Source organism: Platichthys flesus, chromosome 15 (assembly GCF_949316205.1).
Source record: "Platichthys flesus chromosome 15, fPlaFle2.1, whole genome shotgun sequence".
In the NCBI taxonomy this organism is placed as follows: domain Eukaryota; kingdom Metazoa; phylum Chordata; class Actinopteri; order Pleuronectiformes; family Pleuronectidae; genus Platichthys; species Platichthys flesus.
This window is the reverse complement of record NC_084959.1, coordinates 7372174-7387957: the sequence shown is the minus strand read 5'-3', so window position 1 is coordinate 7387957 and position 15784 is coordinate 7372174. Positions and strand designations below refer to the sequence as shown.

The following is a 15784-nucleotide window of genomic DNA, read 5'->3' as shown; positions in this document are numbered from 1 at the left end:
TAAATTATTTGCACTCTATTCACTCCCTCTTCTTCTCTTCCTTCTTCATTCAGTCCTTTATTTGCCTCCTGTCTCTATTCTTTCTTGGTCACTTTGCTTCTCTCTCACTTTCTTTCCCCCTGTCTTTTCAACTTTTCCTCTGCCTGCTGCATTTCCCAGAGGGTTTCTTTTTATCCTCCAGCTAGAATATCCACGCATCCTCTCTGCATTTTATCTCTGGTTGGAGTCTCTGTCTGTCCCACAGCTTCTCTTTTTTCTTCAAAAACATTCCTATCCTTTCTCTTTTTAGACGTTTTAGTCATCCTTCCCTCTACATAAACTATACTTCACTATATGTGCACATGAGTGAGTGTTGGTGTGTGTGCAGCTACCATCTCCTACCGCCAAGCTCCTGCTCCCTCTACAAGAAATCCATTATCTTCTTGATGTTCCTGAACTCGGAGGAAATTGAGTTACGGAGCCCTATCGACTTTCCACGACTTAAAGCACTTTCTCCCTGCTTTAAAAAGTCTCTTTTTGTCTCCGTGTCTGTTTTGCATGTCAACCTGCAGCATAAAGTGAGCTTCCACTTCTTTGCAGATGACACTAAATTGTATGTGTGTTTTAACCCCAACGGCTCTAATCAAATTAATGACCGTCCTTGTCCCGAAATGCTGGATAGCCCAGAATATCCTGCAGCCAAATATTGATTAGACTGAGGTAATTACCAAAGTAATTACTGACAGAGTCAATGTTTGTACCTCAAGCATTCGAGCACTCTGTCTCAAAATGTAGCACACAACTCTAAATTTCAAGGTGTCACATTTGTCACCTGAACTTGAATTAGCAGTTTTCCAGTGTTGCTATGTCTCATTCTATCCAGGAGAAGTTTATAGGTTATAGGCTATCACACAAACCTTCATCTCCTCCCATTTAGACGACTCTCCCTTAACATGCCTGAGTCAAGAGAGTCTACATAAATTACAGCTCGTTCAAACAGCAGCAGCCAGACTTCTTGCTGAAACCGAAAAAGGCAGCTCATTACTCTTAGTTTACTAAGCTCCAGCCGAGGCTTTCCTCGCCGCTCCACAGTCTGTGGCTTTTCCGTTAGGGCCTCCAGTCTTTGGAACAACCTCCCTGAGGAGATTTGAAAGGCGAGGCACCTTATCCTCTTTTCAATCCCTCTAAAAGACCCGTTTCTAAAGTGCCTTCTCAGAGCTTTGTGGTGTAAAATTCACTTTCAACTTTGGCTGTTACTTCTCAAAACTGTTTTAACTTACAAGTCCTTTCTCTTGGCTCTCTCCTGGTGTTATTGAATTCTTTAGAAAACTGTATTTTACTCATTTTTTCTCGTTTGTAGTTCTTGCTCTTATATATCCCAGGAGTTGTATGATATTCAGTTTTTTAATGTCTTCTACATTGATGTCGTCAACTTTTCATTTCTGTCTCAAAAGGCACTTAGCGACTCTTTGGAGATATTTAATGAAATCTGAAAAGAAGTCTTAGTGTGATTTTAAATTGTTTTCTGGAACGGCACATTTAACCTAATCACAGCCAAACCAAGAGATGGAAGAGGACGGATATAAGGTGTATGTGTCTGTGGGCTAAAAGTGATGCAAAATGTAGTGGGTAAAGTAATAGCTTTAGAAGAATTGTCAAAAAAGGCCCAAACCCAGGTAACTTTAGATGAAAGGGAAACATGAGTGCGACGGGGCCATGAGAACGCTTTGCTTTATAAGTAAGTTACAATCTTTGATGGAAAATGTCTTGATGTTTCTGATGCGAGATCATTGCCTGTGTGTTACTATTTTCATATTCATGTTGTGGCATGTGTGATAATTGCGAAGTGGGCAAAATATTTTTAGCGATTTGAGTGAAGTGACCCTTCAAGACACAGACATTAGCAAATGTAGGACTCTAAGACGTAAAGAGACTTCAGGGAGCAAACGTCAAGGCTCTCCCCCGCTGCGCCGCTCAACCGGAGAGATTCATGATTGTTAACAACCAAAAGGTTAATGTTGTCAAATGGTGAAAATCAGCCGATGTTTTTGTGACAAAGTCGGAGCTAATTTACTGTCAAATTAGTCTGAACAAACAAAAACAACAATTACATTCATGAACAAACCTCGCTGGGTGCGTCGGAGCCCAGGTGCTGTCAAAACCACAGGAAGAGGATTTGCATATCACAGATCCTGACGACTTGTGAATGAACCACAGTAACACGAACACTGATGGTTTTAATTATGGACTGCACGACTGTTAGGCTTGGCTAGATGCTGCAATTCATTTATTCTACCACAACAAGCTGCACCCGGACCCCTGCTGTCCGTCATCGCATTGCTGATGTGCCGAGTTTGTTCCCACATCTGTTTGCAGAGAGGGACCATGACAGCTGGCAAACCTGAAGCTAACCAACAAAACTCGGAACAAGCTCCTGTGCGTGTTCGTGATTTGCTCGGAGTAATGAGAGTTGAGACAGGGATGTGTTTTGAATGGGGATGAAAAAAACAAGAAGACGAAATATCAACATCCAGGAATTTCTGTTTCCTCCCTAGATATGTATCTCCCTACGATGCTTGTATCACTGAAAATAAAATACCCTCAAAGGCTCAGTCGATTTAGCCTTTGATGGTCCCCTGAAGGGTTTTACAATTGGGTGGTTTCCATCATTATGTCTGTTTCTCAGTGGTAATTGTTGTAAAATGCTTCAACCATCGTCATTCTGACATGAACATATGTTTAGGAATGTTAAACCTAAAACTTTTTTCCCATTTAAAAAAAAAAAAAAAAAAAAGCCTAAAAGCAGTCAGTTATTTTTGAAATCAGACAGTTCAAAAGAACTTTTTTTTTATCACTAAACCTTCCCAAGCTGCAGAGAAGTTATTTTCACAGATTGTATTACCTTCTGCATCAGGGTGTCTTCTCACATTCAAACCATGTCTTCTCATCGATAGACCGATCATCCCTGCCAAACTGATCCGTCAATATTTGGTTGCCCATAGCTCTCTAGCTATGATGAATTTGAGAGAGGGTTACAGAGGTCAGGAGAGAACTGGTTCCCCCATTTCCACAAAAAACGGAACATTCTGTCACACCAATTACGGTAATTGCATTTTTAATGATGCCACTTTGCTACCCTGTCAAGTTTTATCGCCGCCCCCTAAAATGATGGCGTGTCTGAGGTTATGGCTGAGGTGAAAGGCTATGGGAGAAAAGACGAGGCTGCTTGTTCAAGGTGTCACTTCTCCGTGCAGGTGTTGACAACCGGACGGCACCTGAATCCCTGTGTTTACAGGTTCTCTCTCCATGGATTGGGTTGTTCATTCATTGGTTTCACACTGTGCATCCCAGAGGTCGTGATTAGAAACACAGTCATGTTGCTTTTTGTGTCTGTTCATCTTGAAATTGCAGCGTTCCAAAAAATCTGTCAAAACAGTTATTATTGCGTGTGAAGTCTATTCACACCTCATTGTGTGTGAAGTGACTTCACACATTATTTGCTTAAGCTCAGGTCAATTAGTGGTGCGACTGCGAGGGCCCTCAGTTAGCTCATTTCGAGTCCCCCTTTGGGCAACATTTGAATCCTCTGTCTTACTTGTCTGCTTCCCCTCACTTTAAAGCACAAGCTTACTTTGGCAACTCTGATGAAAGAGTAATAAATGTGCTAATTTATGGCCTCTCCTCTGCTCCCCTCAGATACTATGAAGGCGCCTGTTTAATGATGAAACCACTTTGAAACTGAATTTCTTGCAGGAGCGTCCACAATGAGAGTTTGTGAAAACAGATGAGGCAGCTGTTTTTCCAATAAAGTTGAGGATTTTAACACTATATCTCCAAATCAGATGACTGTATATGTTTCCAGAGATATGGATGAATGGTACAGATAAACGGACAGATAAAGAGAGAAGTGGATAAGGTTGGAGGAGCTGGCACAGAATCCCTATGGTACAAAAGTTTTGTGACTGCAAGCAGCGTCTGACCTCAGCAGTGTGAAAGGAAATCTACCCTTCCAGGTTCAAAGAGCTAATGAATATAAATGAAAGGCATCGACAAAAATGAATCGGCTGTAGATTAAAGATCAGAGCCCTGTGTAATTGTGATTATGCATGCATTTACCTCATCGATGGCAAGCATCAGCACTTTCTGCGTTTTAAAGGCCAATAACCTGTCGTCTCCCCCCTTCTCTCTCTCTCTCTCGCGCTTTTCTTGCAGGCTTAGGAGTTGGCTAAGTTTGTGTGTGTGTGTGTGTGTTTGTGTATTTGCACATGATTTTTTATGAAAATAGGAGATGTTTGTATCTGTACGATTTTACAGTGTGTATGCACACATGCAGATTATGTAAACTGTGAAGTTCGGGACTTTACTTTTCTGTTTACTCTTTGACTAGATTGGATATTGCAATCCACAGTGTGTGTGTGCGTTTTATGTTTTTAGATTCTTATAGATTAGGGGGAAGTGCTGTTTGTGACAGCCAATAGCGGGGCTGGCCCAGAGTTTTCATCATCTTTTGTTTATTTGGCCGGTATATCCTCCTCTTTTGTTTCATTAACTTAATCTATTCATGGTTTTCATTTGGTTTTGCAAATAAATTCTTATTTTTCTTGCATCCAGCAGTTTCTTGTGGCATCCTATTTATATGTTATGGCTTCATCTGAACCTTTTGTTTGTTTATTCATCTTTTTAGGGCCATAACAGCGAATATGAACTCTTTGTGGATTTTTTCTGAATTTTAGTTTGTGAAAGACTGATAAAACAATAAACACACTTTTATCCTTTTTTATTGTTCATAATGTAGGAAAGTAAAAAAAAAGGGAAGTAGGTTTATAAAAACTTTTGATAAGTTGTGTTGCTGCACATTCTACTGAGTTTGCACATTGTCAGTATCTTTATCGCCCCACTTCTCTGAGTCATACATGTAAATCTGAGTGTGTGTTCATGTTTGTGTTTGTGTGTCTGGACCAATATCAGCCTGTGTCAGTCTGCCAGCACGACTTTAGAAGGTGCTGATCAGCAGGAACAGCGATGGGTTAAATACCCCATGTCGTGTTACTTTGATCTCGGTGCTGACAGAGTGAGAGCTGGTTCGGTGGGGAGGAGGAGGAGGATGACAACGTGTGAGATGAAGGGGAGATGGGGCAGGAGGAGGGAGACGTGGATGTTGAGGGGGGGGGGGGTGATGAGAGGAGAGTTGGGTGCTTGAGGTGGAGGGGAGTGAGAGTGTTGCAATGCAGATAAAGTGATTCGAGGGACAGAATGATAGACACGTAGGAGACACATTAATATGTACAAGGAGCAGCTGCAGTAACAAAATGCCACCGGCTCCATGTAAAGTATTTAAGAAAATATTCTCACATATTATTGTTATACGGTTATTTGGTCGAGTTGCTCGAGGCAAGGTTTTTTTTATTAAAACTGCAGAAGCAAAAGTTTATATAAAACATTGGTGGCCACTTGATCTGCGAGGCTGTAACACTCTTCAAACACCAACAACAAGTGTTGCATGGATGGAATCTGGACATTTTTTCACTTCTTGTTTTTATAAAAGGTTAAAACTATATGTCCCTTAATCTAAGATGGCCTCTACAAATGTTGTGTTTTTTCTGATCAAAAGTTAGATTTTGATTTTATTGTAATGTATATGGAAATATCAAAAGTTTTAAATATTTCCTGGAAAAACACTGATTTTGTGGATTTAGGGCTGGATAAATAGAGATCTAAGAATACGGTAAAAATGTAGGAGAGCACCTATATATATCCACAGCCCCATACTGCCTGTACATTTATAGTCTCATCGTATCATCTTAAATCATGAAGAGTGTCTCATCTCCTGCGGCTGAGAGGCTACGTTCCTCCTTACATTAGATTAAATTAGGTTCGCAGTTCCAGTCACTGACATAATCTCAGTTTAAAGGATGCAATCTATCCAAAACCTGATGGTGGAATATATACTTTGTCCTGTAAATTTGAGCCCATAAGTTGTCTGACTATGGAACTTCAGCAAGGCATTAGATATCTTCTAGTAGGGTCGGTAAACAAACTGTGCATGTTACATGTTTTGGGAAACAAGAATTGAGTTATCAACTTTTTATGTTCTTTTACTCTCCAACACCCAAATACTCATTGTTTCAGTTTGGGTCAGTTTCAGTCTCGGGGGATTATTCCCTCCTCTCAGATGTCCTGTGCCTGGTGTCATAAATGAACTGTTATCCTCCAGGAAAGTTGTTGCTTCTACTAGCTCCTTACAAGTTTGGGGAAAAACATCTTTTGATTCACAAGGGTTTTTCATTTGACAACTCGGATAACTTTATATAATCCCAAATCCTTGTACTCATGTTTATATTTTCCCCTGCTTTATTCTACCTCTTCTGCTTCTCGCAAAAGTTTCCGCAGAGAAACATTAAAGATTCATCTTGACTTCAGAGAGGGAAAGTCAGTCAGGGAGAGAACAATGCAGACGGAGACACAGAGGAAAATAGGACAAGACAGAAAATGGTAAGAAACACACAGACAGTCAGATAAACAGCCCAACAGCCCAAGCCAAAAAGACAGATGCTTGCTCCCTGTTCTCCCTGTCCTATCTGGCTCTGTGCTCTCCAACCCCACTCTTCAAAGCCTCAGCAGGAGGTGACACTCTCAGCTCTGCTCCCTGGTTCCCACATAAAACCTCCCCAGTCTATTTACCTTCTGCAGGGATTACACTCAACACTCATCTCCTGCATGCAGCTCATTTGAGCAAATCCCCTCCTGTGTGTCTCTGGCTCAATCGCTCTATGCTTGCATATTTGTGTGTGTCTGTGTTTGTGTGTGTGTGTGTGTGAACGGGATTGAGGGTGCCATCAAGAGAACAATTGTTTGTCTGTCTGTCTGCGTATTTCTGTCATGGGAGATTCATTTCTACCTGGGAGGCTACCTTTTATCCAAGAGTGTCTCATTTGGCACATAAAGCATTTCAATCCTCTTGGTGACTGCAGGCGCTGATCGTCTTGGAATCTCCAACATGCAAGGTAGCCAGCGTATGTTGTGGAGATCGGGATACAGGTCGCATCACAGGAAGATGGAGCATTAGAGGATTCAGCTTTTATCAATCACTTGAGTCATTCGTCATTCAGCTGATTGCGTCATTCAGTTTGCGCATCAGGTCAGAAAGAGAGATCAGATTCGTCTTGGTTATGTTTATTGACTAAACAGTACTGGTGAAAGATTTGAACATCCATCGCAAAAATCGTTTTTGATATGGTGCATGCTTGTATCTTAAAAGTTTCACCCTTGTTTAACTACCCTGTCTCTTAAATTCTTAGATTTAATTGCATGAAAGAGACAGAGATCTTTTTGTGTTTTTCTGCGATTACACAATGCTTAAGTTGAGTAAACAGGTATTTCAGGCTGAGAAGTGAAACCTTCTGTTGAAGCCATAATATTTGGCTTTTAAATTCTGCTCTAAAAATACTTTTGCCTCAGGCACCTTCCAACCTTCATGTCAAGGATTTTGCCTGAAAAATGCTTGATGCGCCTCATTTATATCACACTTGATATAGTGTGGAAGTTTTTTTTTTTCTATCAACCTGTTTTTGTGCTTAAAAGTCACCCCTGCTATCTAACGTGCCTGCAGGCCGACCCGGGCTCTTCTGGGACAGTAGACCGGCTGTAGTTCATTAAATGCCAGGCTTTGTCATTTGTAAAATGGCAGCATTATTTGGAGAAGAGTTTCACTGTCATCACTGAGCTGGAGTGCGTTGACCCCTGAACCACTGCTACTCGCCTCACAGCTATTTGATCTAGTTCAACTTTGGTTAAAGTGAAAACCTACGGTGTGGAAAATTTCCCACCGGGGAATAAACTGGTTACAGATAACACCGGACATTTTCCAAGACGTGTTACAACTCAATAATTTGCAGAGTGCTTACTTCAATCTTTAGCATACTTCACTGTGGACAGCTTTAGTCTTGTCGTGCATCTGAAGGTGTGTGTGTGAGTAGATTGGAAGTGTCTCCTACAAAGGCTGTGACCTGCATCAGACAAAGTTTGCAGATTGCATCATTAAATGTCCAGCTTCAGAGTAGCTTTATCAGAACTCGAGAGGTAACAATGGGCTGCCGGGTTAACTCTACTATATATAACACACCCATCAACACCAAGTCAGTATTCTTCCACAACCCTTGCCCCCCCTCTTTCGGACTTCTTCAGTGTGATGGGAATCCTTTGAAAAGCCTTGTTCTCCTTGCCCTCGGTGCTGTACCAGTATTCCACTGAAGGACTCTTAAAGTGTTGCTATGGCAGCTAAGACAGTTTCTTTGCTCCCTTGATTTTCAAAAATCTGGGGCTCTTGGGAGATCTGTGTCCCAGTGGTGACCAGCTTAGGCTCTAACATCCTCTGGTGTTTCTGTCGTCTTCCTGTCCTGCGGGTATTAACATCAATCATAGAATTGGTTGAACATTAAAATGTGCAAAAGGCACGATGACCAGCCTTGGCTTGGAAAACAGACAGTTTCAATCATAAGCACATTGATTTAGGTCCATATGTATGTTGACTTCTGTTCAGCACATAAAGAGATTCTTTGCTATGTTTGGTGGGTACGGTGTTTTGGTTACCCCCTGTTTTAGCCAGGACTTTCCCATTGGCTTAATTTCACTGTAGCAGCTAAGAATTTGATTGCTAGTCATATGTTTATCACAAGAAATGACATGACATACATTATCATTTTACGTTGGAATATTTGATGAGGATTGGCTTTCTGCAGTTTTTCTGTTTGTCAGGATTTACCTGCTCAGTGTTTCAGATTTATGTTTTTTTTTTTTATAACATAGAGAGCAAGTCTTATATCAAAAGAACAGATTTGTAAAGTATTGGTGTAACTCAAAGTCTAGTTCTAGTAATTAATACGATTTTATAATAAACCAATATTTGAAATGTTTAGTAATTTGTGTACAATGCTGAGCTTCTATAATGCTCCTGAAAATGAATATAAATTAATTCCACACTCAATTTCACAGTTAATTGCTGCAAGTGGGAGAATTATGGGTAATACAACTGGGGTCTCGGCCCAGTAAAGCTTGATAAACCCTCCTATAGATCCTTGTGAGAGCGCTCATTTCGAGAATACAGATGAATATAGCTACTGACCTTGGCTCTGCTCCGTTGAGCCCATTTTCACAATTCCACACATTTCTCTGTGTTCACTGCAGCTCTGCGCTCTCTTTGCTGGTCCGCCGCTGTAACCCTCAAAGATCAGTTTGACATTGTATGTATCGATGTGTGTTTGTTTTTCGCACTGACACAGGAGATCTTATATTTTCAGATCTGCTTACGAAACTTTCAACCTTCCTCTGAACTCTGCCTCCGTGAAGGGAGCAACAGCAATCTGCTCCGACAGCAGAGCAGGAATGACAGCATCAGAACAGGCTGTTATGTTGTGCTTGTTGTCGGTGGCAAAGTCGGTCTTCAATGAAGACACACATCTGCTACACAGTCCCTCAACACAAGCACTTACTTTTGTCAGGTCAATCGCACTGTGACCCTGTGCACTTACACAACAGAGTGGTGCAAAATGGAAAGTGAGAGAGGAGAAAAGCGGTAAGAGACGATGTTGGAAGTCAATCCTCCCCCTGTCCTCTTTTCTTAGCGGACCTGATGTATTGCCATCACTGTGCTTGCCTGTGTGTGTGTCTTTTGTCTTTTGTGTGTTTTTTTTGTCAATTTGCGTTGACAGAGGAAGCATTTCACTGTAGCCAAATGCACACTATCCTCCCACACTATTGTATCTTGATCAGGTGTGACAGCGCGGGGGGGGGGAGAACAAGACAAAGGGAGGAGGCCTGAGTGCAAAAAAGGAATGTCTGAGCTCATAATCTAATCTGATATCCAATTTGTTAGAGTTACCCAAACCTCTACCCTCTGCTCCCTCCTCTTTCTCCTTCACCCTCCTTGATCATTTCATCCATGCATCTCCCTCTATACACTCTCAATCCTTCTCTTTTTTTTAGCACCATACTCTTGCCAACTTTTTTCCCAGTGCATAGCAGCGACATTTTTTGCTTAAAGTGCACTGCTTACTTTGCAGCATCCATAAGCGCCCGTGTGCGTGTGTTTGTGTGCGTCTGTGTGTGTGTGTGTGTGTGTGTGTTAGTGTGTGTGTGTGTGTGCGTGTGCGTGCGAAAAACTCATACTCTGTCTTCTTAGCTTTGCCTGGCAGCGACTTTGACAGTGTATGTGTGCTGCAAACAGGATTACAAACACACTGGTGACTATGAGAGGGAGGGAACTCAATTTATGGCTTCAGGATAATGTCTGCTACACTCTTTAAAAAGTCAAATCTCTAATTAAAATAATGTAGTGTCAATAGGTGCTGCTGTTTGAATGTAGAATGTGTTCAAATGTTTTGAAAAGTGACAATTTGCAGGTCTAGCTTGTGCAAGAATGTATCTGGCTATCCACAGTGTCCCCAGACCTTAACCACAGTGTGTTTGGAGCATTTTACTCGTTTCAGACATGCACTGAGTTCTGGACATTTTCCTGAAATCATCAGGAGGGTCTTTATGTGAGAACGCAAATGTCAGAGTCAGTTGCTCCAGACCTTTTAGTAAAATGTCCAGAAAATGTCAGAGTAAGCCCACGAGAGAATACTGCAGGAAAATGCCAGTTGAATTCACAGCCAGTGAATCGGCATGTTGATGGAGTTTGTACCACGCAACAGACTTTAAAAATAAGAAGTTCTCTACATTTTTCATCTCTGGATGAAAAATGGAGTTTCACATACGTAGAAGTTGCTGATGAAGATGTGGACTTGGAAAGACGATGCGATGCAAGAGCATTTGATGAAGAGAACCGACTTCAGTATCGATGTGCTGTAAACAAAAACACTGTTAATGTTCTTATGAAGGCGTCTGACCCAGACAGTCTCATGCTGCGTTCATGTCTAATAAGAAAAGTGTTGAAAATGTCCTGACCTAATTTACCAGAAATTTACCAGAGTTCATTTGCTTTTGTGTCTCCATTATAAATTAATGGCCTTATTCACTGCGGCCCTTGATTAGTGGTCACAGAGGGACTGTACTGGATCAGTTGAGGGTAAATTTGGCTGCTAAAAAGCACCTCTGAGATCAGTCCTGACATTTAAACATCTTGACACTAGCTACCCAATTTAATTTAGCTGAAATCCGACTCTTTTTAGGACTCCTTTGCTTTCAAGAGAGAAGAGTTTCTTTTTCCACCAGACTTAGCCTTAGTTACTCCTCCCGTTTGAGTTTTACAAGGGTAGAGTGAAAATCCTGCATCAAAGTGTTTCTCAGCAGCTTTGTTTGCAAACCCGGAGTTTTGAAATTTGGCTGAATCAGCGATGCTTGATACTTAATTTGTTTAAGAGAGTTGTACTTGCGCTCACGGCTTAGGCTCAGCCTTCACTACAGTTTGGTTTGGCTGTGTAATGCCCAGATTTTCTGCTTCTTGTCCTGCCTGCCTGGACAGCTCGAGAGTCAGAGGAAGACAGTGAATGCCATAAAGCCAAATCTCCCCTTGCTGACCTGGCAGGAAACAAAGATTGAAGATATATTTAAGGACTGCCCCTTTATTTTTAGTGCATGAATCCAGTGTCACGCTTATGTTTCACATCGTATCACAGTCTCTTGTTGTCACTGGGAAAATTTGTAACCTTTTTCTATGCAATCCATCACTGCCACAGGAGGATTACCTCTGCTTCCTGGGGCATAATGGTGTGTGAGAGATACACAGCATGAGCTGAGGGTGATAATGTGCACAGGAATACAGATGGGAAACATTACCATTAACAGTACAGTGGATTTTTTTTTTTAACTCATTAACGTTGCCCTCATCTCTCACTGCCTTGGGTGACTTGCCTGGTTGTTATATAGCTTATATTCCAATGCAGAATGAGGCTGCAGAGAAAGCAATGATTCACAGGTGGTAAAGTCAAAGCCATAAAATAAAGTTCATGTTAATACATTAAAGGGTGCTGAGATTATCAGTACTGCACAAATATCTCTCTGTGTGAGTAAGACCTTTAAAGAAGAGGCTAAAGGGCACTTTGTGAGAATACAGCATGAACATAATGTCTACCATTGCATTAGCATTTATATAAGTATATATATGCACACACGATCACACAGTACCTTGACCTTTGCCAGAATGGAATTCAACATTTTCTACTTTATGCCAATTGCTTGGATGTGAACCAACAAATTGTTAAAAGGTAAAAAACAACTTTTCATGTCAAAGTTTTGATAACAAAAACTTGTTCTCCTCATGTTCTGATGTCTTACCGTACCTCCTAAGAAAATCATACGCAACATCATATAGACGCTGTTAGTTTCTTACCAACTCACAAAGTCTCCCCTCAAAAATGTCCTCCACTGTTGACACTTCTACTAATGGCTACTCTGCACTGCCACAATTTCTGCTGGTACATCTCTGTCTTGTCCGTTCCGTCCGTAACCGTAAGCTTATGCACAGATATGGAGGAAAGGAACACAGAGTACAGACAGAAGGTTCTGTCCCTTACTGTTCCCCCTGGCATCTAACATTGAGTATTAATTACACTTCAGGTGCAGAGTTGTGCTTTAATTCGTTCAGAATCGCAAGCCTTCGATTTATCTACCATTCTTAACTGAGAACCAGTAGCTTTTAACTGTACTCAACCTCCTCATTGGCTTGTGGTGACTTTATATTTAACCTTTCACAACTTCTGTTCAACCCAGTGACCTGTCATGAACTGTGGAATGGAATTGACTGACCACCTGTGAAGCTGAGAATGCATCCGTGTGCAGTTGAAATTAGATGTCCAGGACTTCTGGCTGCCTGGGTGCAGAGTTGCAAAAGTACATTATAGTCACGCTTCTTATGCTATTTCATAAAGTCTATCTTTAAAAGTAAACTTTAAGGCTGAAAACTGGAAATAAATAATTCCATGCCTGCTCCTTTTCTGGAGTGCCATTGCAGTGATGTTACATGTCACTATAGAGCCATCTCATTACATCTGGCTCTCACATATGGCCTAGTATAAAAATAAATTATCTCAGTCTGGCTGCTATCTTCAGAGGAGACAGTGAAAAGCAAAAGTAAGATGTTCAGTTCTACCTCCAGGCTTATGATTGAGGTAAATCCAAATTATTACCCGAGTCATGTAGGCATCCGTCACCACGGCAGTCACTGCTAATTAAAGAATTTGCACCGTCCATGCTTTGCCTCAAGATGAACAAATTAAAAACCTTTTTCCTGTTTCTGTGATTCAATTAAAGTCGGCCTACTTTCAGAGAGCCTCACTGAAGTTTTTTTTTCCCATTGAACCAGCAACCATGGATGAAATTATTTGAGAGACAGCTTTCAACTAGTTTCAGAGTAGAAGTTTAGGATGCCATTATTGTGAAAAATGCTAACTTTTCAAAGGCTGTGGGTAGCCTCCAGGCCTGAGTGTCGGTAGCCAGGTTTCCAGTAGGGACGTGTCTCACGCACGCTGTCTCTCATACGGCCTTTTGGACCAAGGTGAACAGCGAATTCTGTTTCAAAGTTTGTTCAACTTGTTAAGTTTTTGAGTATCTAGTTTGCTTTTCCACTGGCAAGATCCACTTCATAATGCAACTGTACTATATATATATATGTCATTCTATGTCACTCTTTATTTTTTTTTCCAGCAACACTTCCCGCTTCTCTTTTCTAGTTTTGCTTCTGGCTTTGCAAATGTTGGCATCCAAACTCGAAGGGTCCATAGTAAACCATATTCAATCTTCTAAACACAACACAAGCTCTGTCTTTTTTTCTTAGTGGGGGGTCACAAAGTTGTTGTTGTTCTCACTTGTTGCTCACAGTAATCCCACCACCAGCCGCTCATGTTAAGCAGTTCTTTTTTCTAGACGAGTGAAGTGTTGGCCAATTCTTCTGGCCAATTAGACACAGTTTTTTGGCTGTCGAAACACAAAGAATTGGTTCCAGAGGAGTATACTCTGTGTACATGCAGTTACAGTTTTGGTTAAAGTCGTTGGAATTGAATGTGACCACCCTGTCACAGTACACACCTGTCTTCATTTCCAATAATGCATGTTCTACTAAGGCTTTTATTGAATAGTTGACAGCTCCATTAAAGATACTCTGCATTGCTTTGTTTGAAATGACAGTGCTTCCCTGCAGCTCACAATTAGGTAGAATACTTTACGAGACAAAGCCCCCATCACCACCCATTAGCAGTGAACTTTCTTAACTTTAATATTTGGGTCTTTTTGACGACATTATCCTTTGTGCATGACTTGACAAATGGCAATGATGAAATTGTCAAAGTTTTCTATCAGAGACTTGATGAGTGTCAATCTAATGTGCCACAGAAGATACCCAGAGGCAGTTTTATCACATAGCTCCCTGGATTGAGCCACTGTACCATGAATGACTCATCTACTCTGTAGATGTGTCTAGATATACTACTCTGTACTGGAAACATGTACACATTGAAGTTCACATACATTCAAAGTTAGAATGAATTGTAGTTTATATCTGTCCAGTCCTGTGATGGCATGGGGACATGTTTTGGATATAACCTGCCTCTTAGTCAATGTCAGCTGGGTTTGGCTCCAGCCCCCCTTTGACCCTCAGAGGATAAGCTGTACAGCAAATTAATTGGTGGCTCGCAGTACTTTATTGAATGGTTGTAACAAATGCTTAATGGTTTTAGGCAAAAGGAAGAACTGGGAGATAAAACACAAGGTTGTCTTTAACTGGTGTCATTAATAGTTTCAGATCAAATCTTTTTCCACCCAAAAACAAAGACCATGTGCAATTCTGTAAAACCCTCCATCGCATTTCGTAAATTTTATCTCCTGCACATTTGCTCTCTGCAATATCTGTAGTTGCCACTATGGCAGAGTAAAGATCAGGAAAGATAGACATCAAGTTGGAAATATGGTTAAGATCAGGCAGAACTCCAGGGAATTGTGTGGTTTCATAAACAGAAAAAAGGGTTGATTGTATATCTGTAATAGGTCTCCTGCTCTCCAACCTCTACATCCTTTCTTCTGACCATGGTACATTAAGTATTCTTGCATTAGCACTGAATACTGGCATTTAATGTAAATGGTGAGATGAAGAACTTCCCTTTGTGATCACAATTACAAGGGATATTATTCTGGATGGACAAGTCTGGCAAAGTTTACAGTACACACCAAATATAGAGTTTTGTGAATTTATGCTATGATGCAGCATACATTCCTCTTTATAATTTGCATTATTGATTCTTTGCCCTTTGAAAGAGCCTCCTCATTTGCATTCTTATCTTGTTTTGTTAAAGAGAGACATTTCACCAACAGGAATCGCAGATCTTTCCCAATCAAAGCAAGGTCACCTCTCATCTCTGTTATGGACTGATGCCCTTAGTTGGGGTTCCTTTTACTTGGTGTGTACTTTTAACTTTTGTTTGGCCCATGTCCTCTCTCTTAACATGGAGGGAGGAGGGTTTATGACCTATACTGCAGCCAGCCACTAGAAGGCGATCAAGACACTTTGGCTTCACTATTTGGGAAAAGTCATCTCATCCTTCATTATATTCAGTCTGTGCCCTGAACTTGCAGTTAAATGAATGGTTCATGTAGAGAATTGGTACATTTTTTAGACAATGACCTTTGGCTTTTAAAATATCATATAAAGAGTTCTTTTTTCATTTATGCTAATGTCAATGTTCTATTTCTCTACAGAAATAGTTTTGTTTATAATATATACAGCGGATACTATATCAATTTTTCACTGCTTGGGGAGTTGACAAACTGAATCTCTGAAATGTCAGGAGCCCAGACCACTTTGCCAGTGGCTTCTTTC

The 15784-nt window shown here is 40.9% G+C and overlaps 1 long non-coding RNA gene across 1 annotated transcript in view; it reads left to right on the top strand.

Moving 5' to 3' along the window:
- LOC133969315 (uncharacterized) overlaps positions 1 to 15784 on the top strand; it is a 115063-nt gene that overhangs the window by 46054 nt on the left and 53225 nt on the right. The window lies entirely within an intron of this gene.